Source organism: Dermacentor albipictus, chromosome 3, assembly GCF_038994185.2.
Source record: "Dermacentor albipictus isolate Rhodes 1998 colony chromosome 3, USDA_Dalb.pri_finalv2, whole genome shotgun sequence".
NCBI lineage: Eukaryota > Metazoa > Arthropoda > Arachnida > Ixodida > Ixodidae > Dermacentor > Dermacentor albipictus.
This window is the reverse complement of record NC_091823.1, coordinates 12438296-12453815: the sequence shown is the minus strand read 5'-3', so window position 1 is coordinate 12453815 and position 15520 is coordinate 12438296. Positions and strand designations below refer to the sequence as shown.

Genomic DNA, 15520 nt, shown 5'->3' with positions numbered 1-15520 from the left:
AAAAGGACGTGCAGGACACGGTAAAGGTTGCAGAGGGCCTGTCGTATGACAAGACGTCTTGCGTCGCTGACAGGCTGCACATGACCGAATGTATTTGCGGACATAAGAATACATGCCGCGCCAGTAGTACCGCTGGCGGAGCCGCTCGTAGGTTTTCAGGACGCCAGCATGAGCTTGTTGTGGGTCTGCATGGAAATACGTGCATACATCGGAACGCAAATGGCGAGGGATGACTAGTAGCCATTTGCGACCGTCGGGCTGATAGTTTCGGCGGTACAAGGTGGCGTCCCGTAGCACGAAGTGGGTGGCTTGGCGACGAATGGCTCGAGGGCATGTAGACGTTGAAGAACTGCTAAGAATGTCAATGAGAGACAGAATCCACGGATCTTTTCTCTGTTCAGACGGCATGTCAGTAACAGCAAGCGTAGCAACCGGGCACTCTATGGATGAAGGTGGCCTTTCGTCGAATCGCATGGGCGCACGGGAGAGCGCATCTGCATCAGAATGTTGGCGCCCGGATCGATAAATGACGCGAATGTCAAATTCTTGGATCCGAAGAGCCCATATATATATATATATATATATATATATATATATATATCCGCCCGTGTGTCATGTCCAGCTTTCAAAGTCTACGTGACGTCTCAAAAAAGAAAAGAAAGAAAACAGAACATTCGTGCAGGTGACAGGGATCTTCTCAACGTCACTGCTTTCAAGTTTTCCGCCAAGGTTAATCATAATTTTCTTTACAAGCACTTCTCAACATTAGTTTCTAACACCACCTTTGTGTGAGTGTGTTTTTAAAGAATTCTCACAGGCTGTGGTTGGGCGTCGCATTTACATATGCCTATTCATTCCTAATAGGAATGACCAACAGTGCGACCTGAATTTGTGCGGGTGCGATGATACTTTAAGAGCACCTCCTGTGTCAATGCCCATCCTTTGGCGCTCAACGGCGTGCTATACGAGCTGAGCCCAGCCTGTTAGCGAATAGAGCGCTCTCGCGGAGGAAAGGATCTCGGAGGAAAGGATCCTGGGACCATAGCCTATGCATTCTTGCACGCAAAAGGTCACGGAAGCCCTTCTGCACTTGAAGGCTATTGGACTACTACGAACGCTTGTAACAGCGGACATTCCTCTGCGACTTACTTAGCGAATGACTGACTCTCTATTATGTTTGTTCTCTTCTTATCTATTCTTCCCCTTTCCCCCTCCCAAGTGTAGAGTAGCCAACTGGGCACGTTCTTGTTTAGCATCCCTACCTTTCCATCTTTGTTTCACTCACAGGGGTCTGCAGTGGGAAGAAAGTAGCACATAATAATGCTTTACTAACGCAAAGGCAGTCAGGTAGAACAAATTACGAGTGGTCATAGTAGAATACCAGCATGTGTGCCAAAGTATGAAAGCCACACTCGAGGGCAGCTGATGGTTAGATGTACGTTGTGCGAGACAAGGAATTTTTGCTGGAATCGAAGTGGTGGATGGATCGAGTTGGCTGGCACAGGACAGTAGTGAGATCTTCGGGAGAGCTCTTTATACGGCCATGGACTGACCTCTACTGCGGCCGCTGCGGCCGATGATGATGTTCGGTGGTGATTATTCATTAGGACAACTTGGTAATCCATCACTGAAAGGGCTCAGTGATGGCAGCACGCAACAAAAACATTAGGCAGGCCTATATACAAGGACGTGCGTCTGTCGGTTCGAGCTTGGTACGCGGCACATCATTTTCCACAAAAGCTTGCACTTTAGGACGACGCCACGTGTAGTATCAGTATATTTCGTCAGCTTCTTTTGGGACAGATGTCTCGAAGCTGTTGCCATTTTCTGAATTTCTATGAAGTTGACGCGACCTTGATAACCGACTAACTTCAATTAGGCGCAATCGCGGCCTGTGTCCGCAAATTGATAACTGAGACGTAATGAAGCTTTATTGCGATAGCAATGATATGGACACTCCAAGCTAATTTTTGCCGTCGCTGTCTCCGTGAGGTCCCGCATACATTTAGGTATATGTATACTGTGTGCCACGTCCTGCTAATTACATGCGGTATATGCGGGTTATATTGCCGCACCATTCTATCGTTAAATTTGCTGATACCAGGTCTTACATTCTTGACAACCGTATTCCTCAGAATTTTGAGAATGGTAGCCCACAGACAAATCTGGCAAAACACCGACAGTCCATGCATTTCATCTTAAATCTTCTCAGACTTTATTATTATTAGAAGTGCGAAACAATAACTGAGCTCTTACCTTAAAATGACGTAATTTCACTGGCGCGGTTCTGCACGGCCTCCGGGATAGGCCCACGAAAGAGGTTCTAAGCATACCCGATACGGTAAAGTGGAGGCAAATTTGCTAAGAAGGACGCTGGCTTTTATTAATCAACATAAATTAAGTTGTCCGATGGCATGATTCAAACAGAGGACCCCTAGCATAACAGCCAGTTTTTTAGTCAGTTAGCTTACGCTTACATCAATTCACTGCCACTACAGTTAACATGTTGCTATCACATTCATTGCTTCACCCGTATATGGCGAAACGGATTTTTTTAGTTACCAGCTCTTTCATTAAAGGGGTAATAAAGAGAAATATTCCGTTCACGTAGACTGCTGCGTTATACCTCAGGAATTGCAACTTGTTAATGCATGACGTCAGAAGTACGGGGCTTAGTAAGTTGGAGGGAGAGCTCGAAAGAAAGCTGGTTAGCGACGCTACCATAACATTTGCGCACCGAAAAGCCACCCCTCGATGTCCTATATAGGTTTTTGCACCCTCTGGCTCTGCAGACTAGCCAGCTGCTTAGAAAAAGAAGCAACAAGAATTGTATCGCATTCTAAAGTCAACAAAGAACGCAATCTTGAAATCTTTGTCTTTCTTCCTCTGAAAGAATCAGAATACGCCAAAGCAGAGCGGTGTCGATGACTTCAAAACGACGCCATGATATACCGTGGCTTGGCCGCAAATTTCAAAAAGCTGAAGATTGACCTGCAGTTTCTCCTGTCTAAGCAAGCAGTCCTTTTCCGCCACTCGTCACAGTGGCTTAGCGGCTGTGGTGTTGTGCTGTTATAAGCACGAAGTCGCGGAATCAAATCCCGGCCGCGGCGGCCGCATTTCGATGGTGGTGAAATCCAAAAACGCCCGTCTCCCGTGTTTTGGAGGCACGTTAAAGATCCCCTGGTGGTCAAAATTAATCCGGAATCCCCACACTACAGCGTGCCTCATAATCAAATCGTGGTTTTGGCACGTAAAGCCCCAGAATTCAATTCCTTTACCGCCGAAGAAATGCAGAAAACCTTGAAGGGATTTATACTTATAGCCATCTTGATTAACACAGTGCTTTGATACAGTGTTTCTAGCGTCCTTGAAAGGGGCACAAGTATTTGATACTTTGTGAATAGCTTTAATGTATGGATGAGAGTTCGTTTGCTCGGCGTGTCGTTTTTGTGCTCCCTGTATATGACACTTCTTACCCAATACCTGAAGCAGCGTGCCAGGCCGTCAGCCACGCAAACATCTCCACAGATTTTTTTTTTGTTGTTTTATGTCAACATCCCCTTCCCTCAATGCACGATGCGCGCCGCGAGTGATATACGTTGCCGTTATACACTACCTATAAATATTCTTGCTGCAACCCCGAGCATCGGTGATCTCTCCCGTCCTTTTGAACCTGTGCGTGAGTGGTCTGTCCAGAAAGCTGGGCAACATTAAGGACATTGATTATACCATATATGCTGATGATCTCACTGTATGGTGTGCTGGTGGCAGTGAAGGACACATACAGGACGCGCTGACTGAAGCGATCAGGACGGTGGAGGAATACCTGAGACCCATTGGACTCAGGTGCTCCCCACGTAAATCGGAGTTGCTAATTCATAGACGTGAAAAAGGGGGCAGGCCTAAGGGCTGCAAACCCCTATCGGAAAGCGATATACACTTACAGAAAATGGTGTCAGTATACTGCGAGTCAACGTAATCAGGGTACTAGGCTTTTTCATTGATACAAACGGTGGAAACCATACAGAGCTCAAGAAAATCACCTTTAAAACGGATAACGCGTACGGGATGATCAGACGTCTGGCAGGAAGACACAAGGGGATGAAAGAAGATAACCTCACCAGGTTAATCAACTCTTTCGTACTCTGTAATATTTCATACACTGCTGCCACGTACAACTGGACGCAGGTTCAACAACTCAAGAAGCATGACGCGGCGATCAAGAAGGTTGTTAAAAGTGCGTTGGGTGCTCCCAATTCGAACCACCAATGAAAAATTGCTCAAGTTAGCAATACACAGCACGACCATGTAGATCGCGGAGGCTCAAGAAATATCAGAAATAGCGAGACTATCTACCACCCGCACGGGAAGATCAATCCTACACAAGATCATGATCAACCCCAATATACGGATCCAGAGCAGTACACTAAAGTTTATCAAGAATTCGCAGACAACATAATTGTCGCACCGCTACCCAGGAATATGCACCCAACACATAACATCAACATGAGGGTTGCATGAGCCAGGGCGTTAATCAAGAAAGTGGATAAAGAGGGTGGATGAGCCTGCTTTGTTGATTTGGCTGCCTTCAAGGATCGAACTGACTTCGCGGCGGTAGTAGTGGATCACCAGGGCAAATGCACCAACTGCACCACGATTTACACTAGCAGACCTGAAGCCGCTGAACAAGTTGCCATTGCATTGGCACTAACAGACAAAAGATACACGTACAGCCTCCCTGATTTTTAATAATATAGCGCGAGCGTCGACTGAACTGCTGGTGAGCGCTTTAAAACGGCGATAAGCGTGCAAAAAGAGCGTGCAACAAGGCGAGTGCAACAAGGCAACAAGGCTCGTGCGCGAACTCTCGCCTTGTTGCACGCTTATCGCCGTTATAAGCAGTTATAAGCAGTTCAGTCGACGCTCGCGCTATATTATTAAAAATCAGGGAGGCTGTACATATATAGGGACTCGAAAATGGCTTTTAGAGCTTTCAACAGGGGCAAGATTGCCCAATAGGCTGTGAGGATAATTAACACAAGACGAACATATGTTACATATTATATTTATTGGTTCCCGGCGCACCTTGGTTCACTTGATGACATTCCCGCCAATCCGAATGAATTGGCCAACAGCGTCGCCCCGAACTTACAGACCGGGTCACTTTTACATATGGCTTTTATTCTACTGGATTGAGGAACCTACAGAGAGATGCGCTCATGACATACAATTAAATTACAAAACATTACTACATGGGAGGGAGGGAGCTTGCACGCCCTCGATCACAATAGACTGAACAGAGCCCAAGCAGTTAGACAGTTGCAAACACGGTCATATTATTCACCGGCACAAATGAAGTAATGGTATAACTTTGCAGACATGAATATTATATGCAAAGCATGCAAAAAGAAGACATGCACGCTTGAACATATGCTCTGGGACGGTGGATCGCTCGGCCCTGGCATTTCCCGGAATCGGTTTTCAGGAATGATTAAATCCCACAATCATATCCTTCAAGTCCTGGTTGTCCAGTACGCCTGTGATAGGGCTAAGAGGCTTGACCACCCGTTCCCAACGTGCGACTAGCCAGACAGGTGGTAACACCTTGTACAGGACTTGAATATAGTCTCTCCTCCTACTCCTCCTGCTCCGCAACAAATGCATGTCGTTAAGCGCACCGTTCCTATGAAGTGAAGCGTTCGGCTACCCGCTTACATTGACAATCATCGTCGATGTTCTCTGCAGAAATTGCTTTCTTTTTTTTTGTTGTTAGCATTGGCGATAGCACACGGCATGAAATTCCGAAATGAATTCGCCGCGCGCCTACGCATCGCGCGGCCCTTTCGCGGCGAATTGCGAGGACGCCGGCAGCGGGACCTCGCTCTTGGCGACACAGTGCAATATCGGCGCCCCTTCATTTTCAGGCCGCCGGCCGCAGTTGCCGAGTCGGAGAGAGAAAAGTAGGAAGGGAGAAGGTGCGTTTCTTTCGGATGGCGTCGACGACGCTTCCTATATGCGCGCATAATAGCAGCAGGAAACGCGCAGCGGTTTCGTGCAGCCCACACTATGCGGGAACACTGCGACGCCCGCATGCAGCGTGGCTCGGAGGCGGCCGCGCGCTGTTGCAGGCAAGGGCTGCTGCGAGGGCTGCGTGCCGCTGTTGCGGCTCCCACCGGGGACTCGCTCGCTGGGCGGCCCGGGCAGTCTACGCGCGCGTTCGCGGTGTAGAGCATAACCGGAGAGCAGCACACGCCGGACGCTTTCCGCCGTGTCATTCTTTTTCATTAATTTTGATCGTTGCCCGCCTTTTCCGCGTGTGGCTTCGGGCCTGTTTGGTCTACTTTTTTTTTTCTGTTTCTTTCCTCCACTTTCCGCTGCCCTTTGCTTGGTCGGCGATCGGGCTTGATCTATATTGAACTGGATAGGCGGTGGCGGCGCAGAATACGCAGGAGCGTTCGCGTTGCCTCTGCTGCCGTTGTTTCGCCGCCGTTGGGAGGAAAGTGCCCGCGCAGTTTCCCGCAGCCACGCATCCCCGGCGTCGATGTACTTCGCGCGCCCATCTTGTGTCCACCGAGGGCTGTTGGCCGCATGCAGTGTGGAGTGCGTGCATCCCTGGAGTTTCATAGGCAAACCACTAGTGAGAGCTCGCGCTTCTGTCTACGGGAGCTTTAAGTATGACGGTTCTCCCATCGGAAGAATGGGTTGGGCATGTATGTGGCTAAACTTAGTCCTTCTGGCTTGCTAATTTAGATAGTCCGTAGGCGTTTGTTAAATGTTCATTTTCAGCAAGATATCGTGCTAGAAATGGAACAAACAATTCGCAGTGATTACGCATGTGCGCAGAAGCGTATTGCTTTCATCCGTTGAGGAAGATATGATTTCTGAAATATTTACAAAAATAAAGCGTAATAAATGCCGCGTCACAGGATCGTCTGAAGCAACAAGCGCGAAGGTAAGACAAATCCGTGGACTTATACCCATCATTTTCATGATAGCTGAACAATCGAGGCGCCAGAATTCTCTCTAGCGTATTTTTGTTGCAAACTCTATGCTCGCAGACTCGCGTCGCTGGCGTTAAGAACTTCAAAACGCGATATGTTTATTCGAGGCCTCCGAGATCGGGCTGCGCGTTTTGCTCGCGGCTCCAGATGTCGACAGCCATTTGCTGCTACCCAGCGGGTCGACCATGTCCACCGACCAATGTTGTCAGCACAGTACGAGTTCAAAATTTAACATTGCAGCTCTTCGTTGCACGCTTACAATGGATTTGGTTCTTTTGTTGGCTTACCAAGCCGGTATAATGTATACACTCGCTGAAAAATTTTCTGTGGCAATGAAGGGAAAGCTACGGTGGCAAAGCGCCCACAAACGTGAGCGCTTCTGATAGAAGTCCCGCAATTTCATGCTCCTTAGTTAAGCTGGGGAACACGAAACATTAACAAACACATTATTTGCGTACAACAGCTAAATAACACAAAGTACACCGCTGAGTGTTGAAGTTCACTTATTCGCGGCTTTTCCCTTCCGCGTCTGGGCAATCGTGAAACCGTCGCACGTGGAAGCTGCGTCGATTCAGCGTCTGTTCAGAGAAAAACAAAAGCGCTGCCAAACGCTGCCGCTGACTACTTGGCGCGGTAACGCGTGTGCAGTAGCTCAGCCCCGCGTAGCTTTCTTTCCCTTCGTTGCCACAGGGAGTTTGTCCGCGAGTATAGCGGTGCCTCCCGCTCGGTTACATATGCCACTCTCGTCATCCACCGTTCACCGTTGTCTGATCCCATTGGTAGCGTTGGTGGAACGTCGCTCCGGCCACCGACGAAGCCTGAAGAGCGCGAGAAGGAACGATATCAGAAATGGCATCGCTACAAAATCGTGACCCAAGTTGCCCAAGTCTCTCAGGCTGGCGTGTACTGTATAGTGTAGTTGTCATATAGAGTATGAGCTTCGAGAGAATTTAGCTTTTCCGCAAATCCTGTGTCCCGTAATGTCCTTTGACCGACTGTACATTGCACAGCGCAAGTCAGCTATAGCTGCGCATTCAGTTTAGTGCAATTCCGATGCTGATTACAATGTCAATATTATTTGTTAGTACAACATTTGGGTAATGGATGCTGGACGGTTTCTTAAAACAGCGTAGGCAGGTAACCCATGTCAAAGGGCGCTGTTCTGGGCCCATGCCCTGACACTGTCACTGGGAGAGGGACAACAAGAGCTTTGGTATTGTAGAGCTAAAAGTCATACGGGGCCAAAAAAAAGTCCTATCGCGGGGTGGAAAAAAAAAAAAAAAACTGGCTGCGAGCGACGGCGTGAGTTGGAGCCCCGTTTCTCCTCTGTCGTGACGTCACGGTGTCACGTGGTCAGCCTTGAAGGCGACGCCGCGAGCGACGGCGCGAGTTGGAGCCCCGTTTCTCTTCTGTCGTGACGTCACGGTGTCACGTGGTATTGAAGGCGACACCGCCGCGCCTGAGGAGCTGGGTTGAGCTCTAGTAATACGCTTCGCATAAAAAAAGAAGAAAAAGAACGATAAAAAACGTACCACCCTTTGGTGCACTTATTTTCCGGTACACGTAGAAGAACCGTCGGTGTTGTTAATCAATCCGGAGCCATCTGCTATAAGGCGTGTCCCCCTCTTAAGCCCAGTAGACCTTTATAACGTTAAATCCCATCCATTATTAAGGCGAACGCCTTTCTAAGCTCATGGTGAAGTTAGTGTCAGCAGACTTCACCGCCGGAGTGTCCGCCGAAGCGTCATCACGCCATATGAAGACAGATTAAAGAATGAAAAATGATTGATAGTGACAGTTAGGGAATGATAACGTTATAGTAGAGATTGGTAGAGGTTAATAATGACTGGTAGTAACTAATAATGACTACAAATGACTCCGAAACGACCAATATGTCTAACGACGGCTTGTAACGGTCACAATTGATTAGCAATGCCTAGAAATTGCTAGCAATGAGTAGTAATGACTAAAATGACTACTAATGATTGAAATGACTTGTAATGACGAGTAATGACTACTAATGATCAGCATGTCTAACGACGAATTGTAACGACTACAGTTGATTGCAAATGATTAAAAATGCTTACTAATGAGGTAATATCATAAGAAGCCAACAAACATTGACACCAAGGGCAACATAGGGGAAATTACTTGTGTTTAATAAATGAAATAAAGAAAAACAGCGCCGCGGTAGCTCAATTGGTAGAGCATCGCACGCGAAATGCGAAGGCTGTGGGTTCGGTTCCCACCTGCGGCAAGTTGTTTTTTCATCCACTTTAATTTCCATTAATTCTTCGTTTCTTTATTTCATTTATTAAACACAAGTAATTTCCCCTATGTTGCCCTTGGTGTCAATGTTTGTTGGCTTCTTATGATATTACTAATAAAACCGGGACCCTCGGTTAACCCCCTTTCTTCTCGTTTACTAATGAGGTGAATGATAGCAGGACGAACAGTAGGCTTGCGCCGTTCACCTCTCAAGAGAGAACTTAATTGACCCAGCAATTTTTCTGTTTTTCTACTTGGTGCCCGTCTACATATTCGCGCTCTTCCCAACGAGCACTTCATTATATATATATATATATATATATATATATATATATATATATATATATATATATATATATATATATATATATATATATATATATATATATATTTCACGCACACATTGTCAATTGATAATATTTGCCTTTAATAATCACGCTCTTAAACTAGACAGCTTATGAACGAGTATTTTCTGACCTAATCTTTTTCCCTGCCACATCCGTCGTCACTAGAGGATTATGCTTTAATCTTCGTGATATTGAACTAGCTTAGTCGCCAAGTCCTTCTTATTGCTTTTTTATTTTAAATCTTTTGGTCTGTCCTTTGACACGCCCATAGTCAATGGCGAATTGCGCTGGCTTAAGGCGAACTTATTTAGCGCCCACCAACAGCGCGCGACTTCCAGTAGTGAAACCTCGCTGGTTCAAGCGTCCGCTGACTGCAGTTTTGTTGTGCTTTGCTATTGGACGACCCGATTGCCGTCCGGTGCAGAGGATCGGTGAGCCCTCGCCGAAAGTCTTCTCGTCGCGTACGCACTAATACGGGCCTCGGCGCTTTCTTCCTTGCTCTCTCTCTCTCTCTTCTATCATTTCTCACAGGCGCAGCCGTTCAATACTTTCTTTCCCTCCTACTCGTCTTCTGTGTTACGAAGTAGAGAGAGAGAGAGAGAGAGAGAGTTGCACTTGGTTGGGGGATAGAAGGCAAGTTCTCTTGCTGCTCCGTCTGTTTTTGCTTTACTTCGTCCCTCGCTGCTGGTGCGTGCTCGTATGAGCGTTCTTTCTATCTTTTTACAATAATTACACGGCCTGCGCCTTTTCTACAGTTCAATTCTCAGCTATTTTCACGGATTGCTATACAAAACAAACCTGACCTGCTCTCGCGACGTCAGAGAGGGGCTTCCTTCTGAGGGGCTTTGGCCAAGTGTTTGTACATTTTGCCGGCACACGCTTTCGTTCTGTCACCTCCATGCCGTTCTTTAACTCACTCAGTCAACATATCTTTTCATCATCATCCTGTTATTATTTTTCACGCGCCTGTTTGCGTTGCTACGTGCCTCTGTGCGAGAACACTGTTTCGGAAACGTGTAGCGTTTTCTTCTTTCTTCTCGTCATTTATTCATCGCACGAGTTCCTTCCTTGACTCGTATAAGCGCGCGTGCACCGCTTCTTGCCAGGTGTGGAAAGTGAGTGAGTGAATAAACTTTTATTGGGTCCAGAAAAAGTTGAAATCTTTCGGTATCGCGTTATGAAAGAAAAACATCCTTGTACTATAAGGCGATCCGCAAGTTAGCCGTAGTCATCAAAGGGCATAAATCTGTTCCAGTAATTGGCGCTATCGTCGTGCTTCCTTTGCAGCTCCTGACTGCGCTTCGCCTAGGCAAGGTAATGAGGAAAGAAAAGGAAAAGAAGGAAATGACAGTACATGTTAACACTAACGCATGATGTTAGTGTTAACGAGCGACAACCAGCAGCGGAAACATATTGGACAGAGTGTGCCACCTGTTTGCAGCGACAGTCGCCGTTAAAAATGCCCAAATTGCAGTGCGAAGCAATCGGGTGACGCAGGCATCTGCTGCCGCAGCCTACACAGCGACATCGACTAACCACCATTTAAGCATTGACTCCTTTCCAACCTGCGCGTTTCTTTTCTTTCGGATGCCGCTAATGCGTGGCTCACACTTGGTGTCCCACATTGTCTCAATATGGACAAGTCGCTTTCGTGGGCACCACCTTCATCAGCCACTTTTGCGGGCCTTTCCACCCAACTTCATACACGTCCGACCATGTAAGCACGTATGCTGGTCTCCGTTCATGCCTAATCGCGGCCGAGAAAAACCAGAGGCACAATTTGCCCATGGCTGCAGCAGGAAAGGGTGAACGAGGAGCACGAATCACGGTTTGTGTAAATTGGGAGTCTATGTCGCTGTTCAGACTGTAGGAGCAAATGCTTACTTCGAGAGACTGCTTCCCAGTGCAACCGACCAGGCCGCAATATTTGAAAAACATAACACTGCGACCATAGCCAAGTGACATAACAGCAAAATTAAACAGCAATCAGTCACCGCATGAGGTTCAGACAATACATTATACATTGGCTACAAACCATCTTACAGGCATAATGCTTGCCTTTGTCGCATGTGGTGGTCTGGTAACAAGCGACAACCAGCGGTACAAACAGATTGGACAGAGCCTCGCACCTGTTTGAACCAACAGTTGCCGTTGAAGATGAGCAACTTCCATTGCGAAGCAATCGGGTGATGCAGGCATCTGCTGCCGCAACCAACACAGCAACATGGACTACCCGGCATTTTAGCGTTAACTCCTTTCCAACCTGCACATTTATTTTCTTTCAAGGGCTGCTATTTGTGGCTCACACTTTGTGTCCCACTTTGTCGCAATGTGGACAAGTCGCTTTTGTGGGCATCACCTTCGGCAGCCATTCTTGCGGGCCTTTCCACCCATACAGCTATCAACTTCATACACTTCGAACCATGTAAACACATATGCTGGTCTCCGTTTTGAGCAAATCACGTCCGAGGTAGGCCACAAGCACAATTTGCCCATGGCTGCAGCAGGCCAGAACGAACGGGGCGCACCAGTTACGGTGTGTGCATACTGGGAGTCTATGTCACTTTGCGGACTGCAGGAGCAAATGCTTACATCGAGGGACTGCTTACCAATGCAACTGACCAGGCCCCCACATCCGAGGAACGTAACACAGTTACCACAACCAAGTGGGGCAGCAAAACCAGATTCTGCAATCAATCACTTCAGTGTAGCTTGCACAAAGACCCAGGCTATCAAGGAAGAGGAGCAATCATCAACGAGACTAGGAATATGGAAAATGAGAAAGCTTGCATTCAAGAGAGAAGCCACTCTGCTCTGCAAGCATTGAAGGCTAAAAACATCAAGAAAAGTAAAATGGTGCACAGCACATGTGCATAGGTTAATGCAAGACACATGCCAATGCTGCATCAGCTATTTCAGGAGAGGAATTGCGCATGACAACATACACTAGATGATACTGCTACAGATATGTTAGGCTACTAGACAGTGACTGGTATTAAGTATCAGCGAAGAATCGGTTGACCTTTATGTTTGGATGAGGATGAATGATCTCTAATAAAAATGGGCAATGAGAAAGCTCGCATTTATAGAAGAAAAATTACACTTGGCACAAACGGAATTGACATGGCTAGGAAGCTGATTAAGGGCAAACTGACGGAACTCGATCTTTTGGCCAGCGTCGTCTGTGCTTGGTCAGATGTTGCAGGTGCATTGAAGACGATGAATTTCTAGAAAGTCCTTTTTGAGTTACCTGGATGACTCAGCCAAATGTCCATGCTGGTGGAATGGTGGCTGAAGCTCTTTTCAGTCTTGACACAGTCCTCTGCAGACTTGATATCTCATCGATATTCTTCTGCATGCGCTTATTTGTTCTTGGTATAAAAGCCTTGCAAATTCGGCTCCAGCCCCTTCCTGTTGGCGCAGATAGGAGCTTCTGTGATGACCAAGATGTGCTTGGCGTAGACTGTTGGGGCAAAACGGTGACACATGAGATACAGCACAGATTAGCCAAAATTATGTGTGTGTTCTTTTATGTTCGAACCAATTATACTGAACCATAAATATGAACAAACATTCATATCTGCTGCAAACAGCAAGCCAATACAGCATATATCAAACATATTTATTTCTGAACCATGTGTTGTTTACCTTGCAGTAGTACCCAACGTCCACACAATGACCTTGTTGTAGCAGGCAGCAGCTTCTGTTTAGTGCGTGGAGTTTGTGGCTTTATACTGGTGCCGTCCTCATTACTGCATGTCTGAAACAGAAATTTTGACTGAATCAGAAATTGAAAAAGCAAAGTTTTGCAATATGAAATGTATAAAGGTGTGACATATATGTTATGATTTGCGACTACAGAACACATGCAAATGTGCACTGTCTGTTCTAGGGTGCTTAAGCAGCATGTTAAATAAATATTGCTATTGTCCATAAAATTGATGTCTGCCTAACTACAATGCATGTCAACAGCTTAAGTATTATTAAGATCACAAATGAGAACATTTGTGCGTTCATTTATACACTAGAAGACATCACACTGCTGGTTCCACCAGCAAATGCATGAAAGTCGTGAAGCTATTAGAACTGATGCATTATTTTTCTGCACGAACGTGATGCACCGCTTCACTACTGCAAAAATAAATGCCCTACGGTAAACCAAACTGAACAGCAAGAACATTTGGAACCAACAAGTACGAAATATGGGTGACTGCAACTGTTTAATACATTAAATTCTGTACTTTCACTTTATTTTACCAAAGGATTATTTGGTTTTGTGGACGAAAGACGTTGCCGGCGGACTCGAAAGAAAAGTTTAATATGTATATTGATAAGGCTACTCAGTCACCTACGACCACGGCTACAATAAGATGAAAAATGAGACGCGCGTTCCGATATCGCTCTTTCTTTCCTGGTTGTGTGTGTAAACGACAGCCTCGCAAGTAAAAGTTTATTTAGGAAACAGCAAATGAGATCCTGACTGCCCATATGTAATGCAGGATCTAGTTCGTTAACTTGTGCCCGCCTGGAAGGTAATGAGACGGATATTATATAACGATTCAAGCAGCGGTGTCAAACGAGTCACCGTTATTGCCGTTGTCAGCCGCAGCAAAATCCAGCTCCCGTTTCGATGCAGACTTGTTCCGAATGGCTCACGACCGAAACCCAACTTCCGGGCTTACATGTCGGCTTGCAAACACGTAACTTCACCCCAAGTTAAATAACCCGAGACATCGAAGCGCAAGAAACTAGTTTTAGAAACAAAGAAGCAACCAGTCTGAGTGTACGAACGAATGAATCTGTGCCGCCGTGCGCTCGAAAATACCGGTAAAATTTTTTAATCCAGGCCAGAGGTCACGTGAAAGATCCATGATGCTGAACGCTATTTGCGTTTATAATGACGAAGAAACAATAAACTTACTAACAAAGAGTACAATATCTAATTAGCAATGATAATTTTGCCCTGTTTTTCATGTAAAAAAAATGCTTCGGTAATTGTAAGAGAAAGTTTGTAAGATAAAATTGCGCTTACTACGACGCCTCTACCGGGAAATGTTGGAACTAACGTCAGCATCCCGAAGTCATTCTACTTCGCTGGTTTTGTTAGCAGCGGCGCGCGGTCGATTTTTTCGCCCTCTGTGGCCATTTGTTGAACTTGAGAGTCTGCTACCCCTGCCAGAGCTGCGCGGCACGATCGCTCACCGGCCCGTCCTACCAGGTCTATCACGTGGCCATGACGTACACGCTACCGGCGCTGTCATTGGCTGCCGCCATCCGACCGACACGGCGGTAGTGCCACAATCCAGCAAGTTGGTCGCATGCGCGTCGTGCGATTCGACACCGCATGCGGAGGATCCTGTTGAGAACCTGTTGAGTGCGGCTGCTGATGCGAACGGTCGTACGACGGATCGCACGCAAAATCGCACCATGTGTCTCGCCCGCATTTCTTTCCATGCCTCTCCGCGGAGCCGACCCGTGCCTCTGGTTGCGGCAATTTGCCGATGCAGCAGCGTGTGAAATCGCCCTGCGCTTTGCTGTACTTGCATAAACTGAGCCACACAACAACAGCAACACCAACTCCATATACCTCATACTGACTCATTTGTTCTGGCAAAAATAAGGAGTTAGAGAAAGTGGGGTCGTTTGACGAGTGTGCTGGCTAGTGAGTGGGGATGAGTACGAGGCTGGGTCGAGCCCAAGCTTCCGGTTAAGTAATGAATACGAAAACTTTAAACGCTGACCTTTGCGCCGGGATTGTAATGAGGATTGTAATGACCGTTAACGGGCTAGGAATTGCTTGTAGCGCGACTTCTCCTTTTCTATTTCTCTTTTCCTTTTTTTTCCCTTAAGGCCTGTGCCTTTTTCTGTTGGCCCGTAACAAAATTTGAGCCTCAACTCAGGCGT

General features: G+C 46.7%; 1 protein-coding gene and 1 non-coding gene across 2 annotated transcripts in view; both read left to right on the top strand.

The window, feature by feature from the left end:
* Positions 1 to 15520, top strand: part of LOC139057235 (rho guanine nucleotide exchange factor 17-like) — a 215275-nt gene that overhangs the window by 14262 nt on the left and 185493 nt on the right. The gene's annotated exons all lie outside the window — the stretch shown is intronic.
* On the top strand, positions 9186 to 9258 carry TRNAS-CGA (transfer RNA serine (anticodon CGA)). The gene has a single exon. It is a non-coding gene; the product is annotated as a tRNA-Ser (tRNA).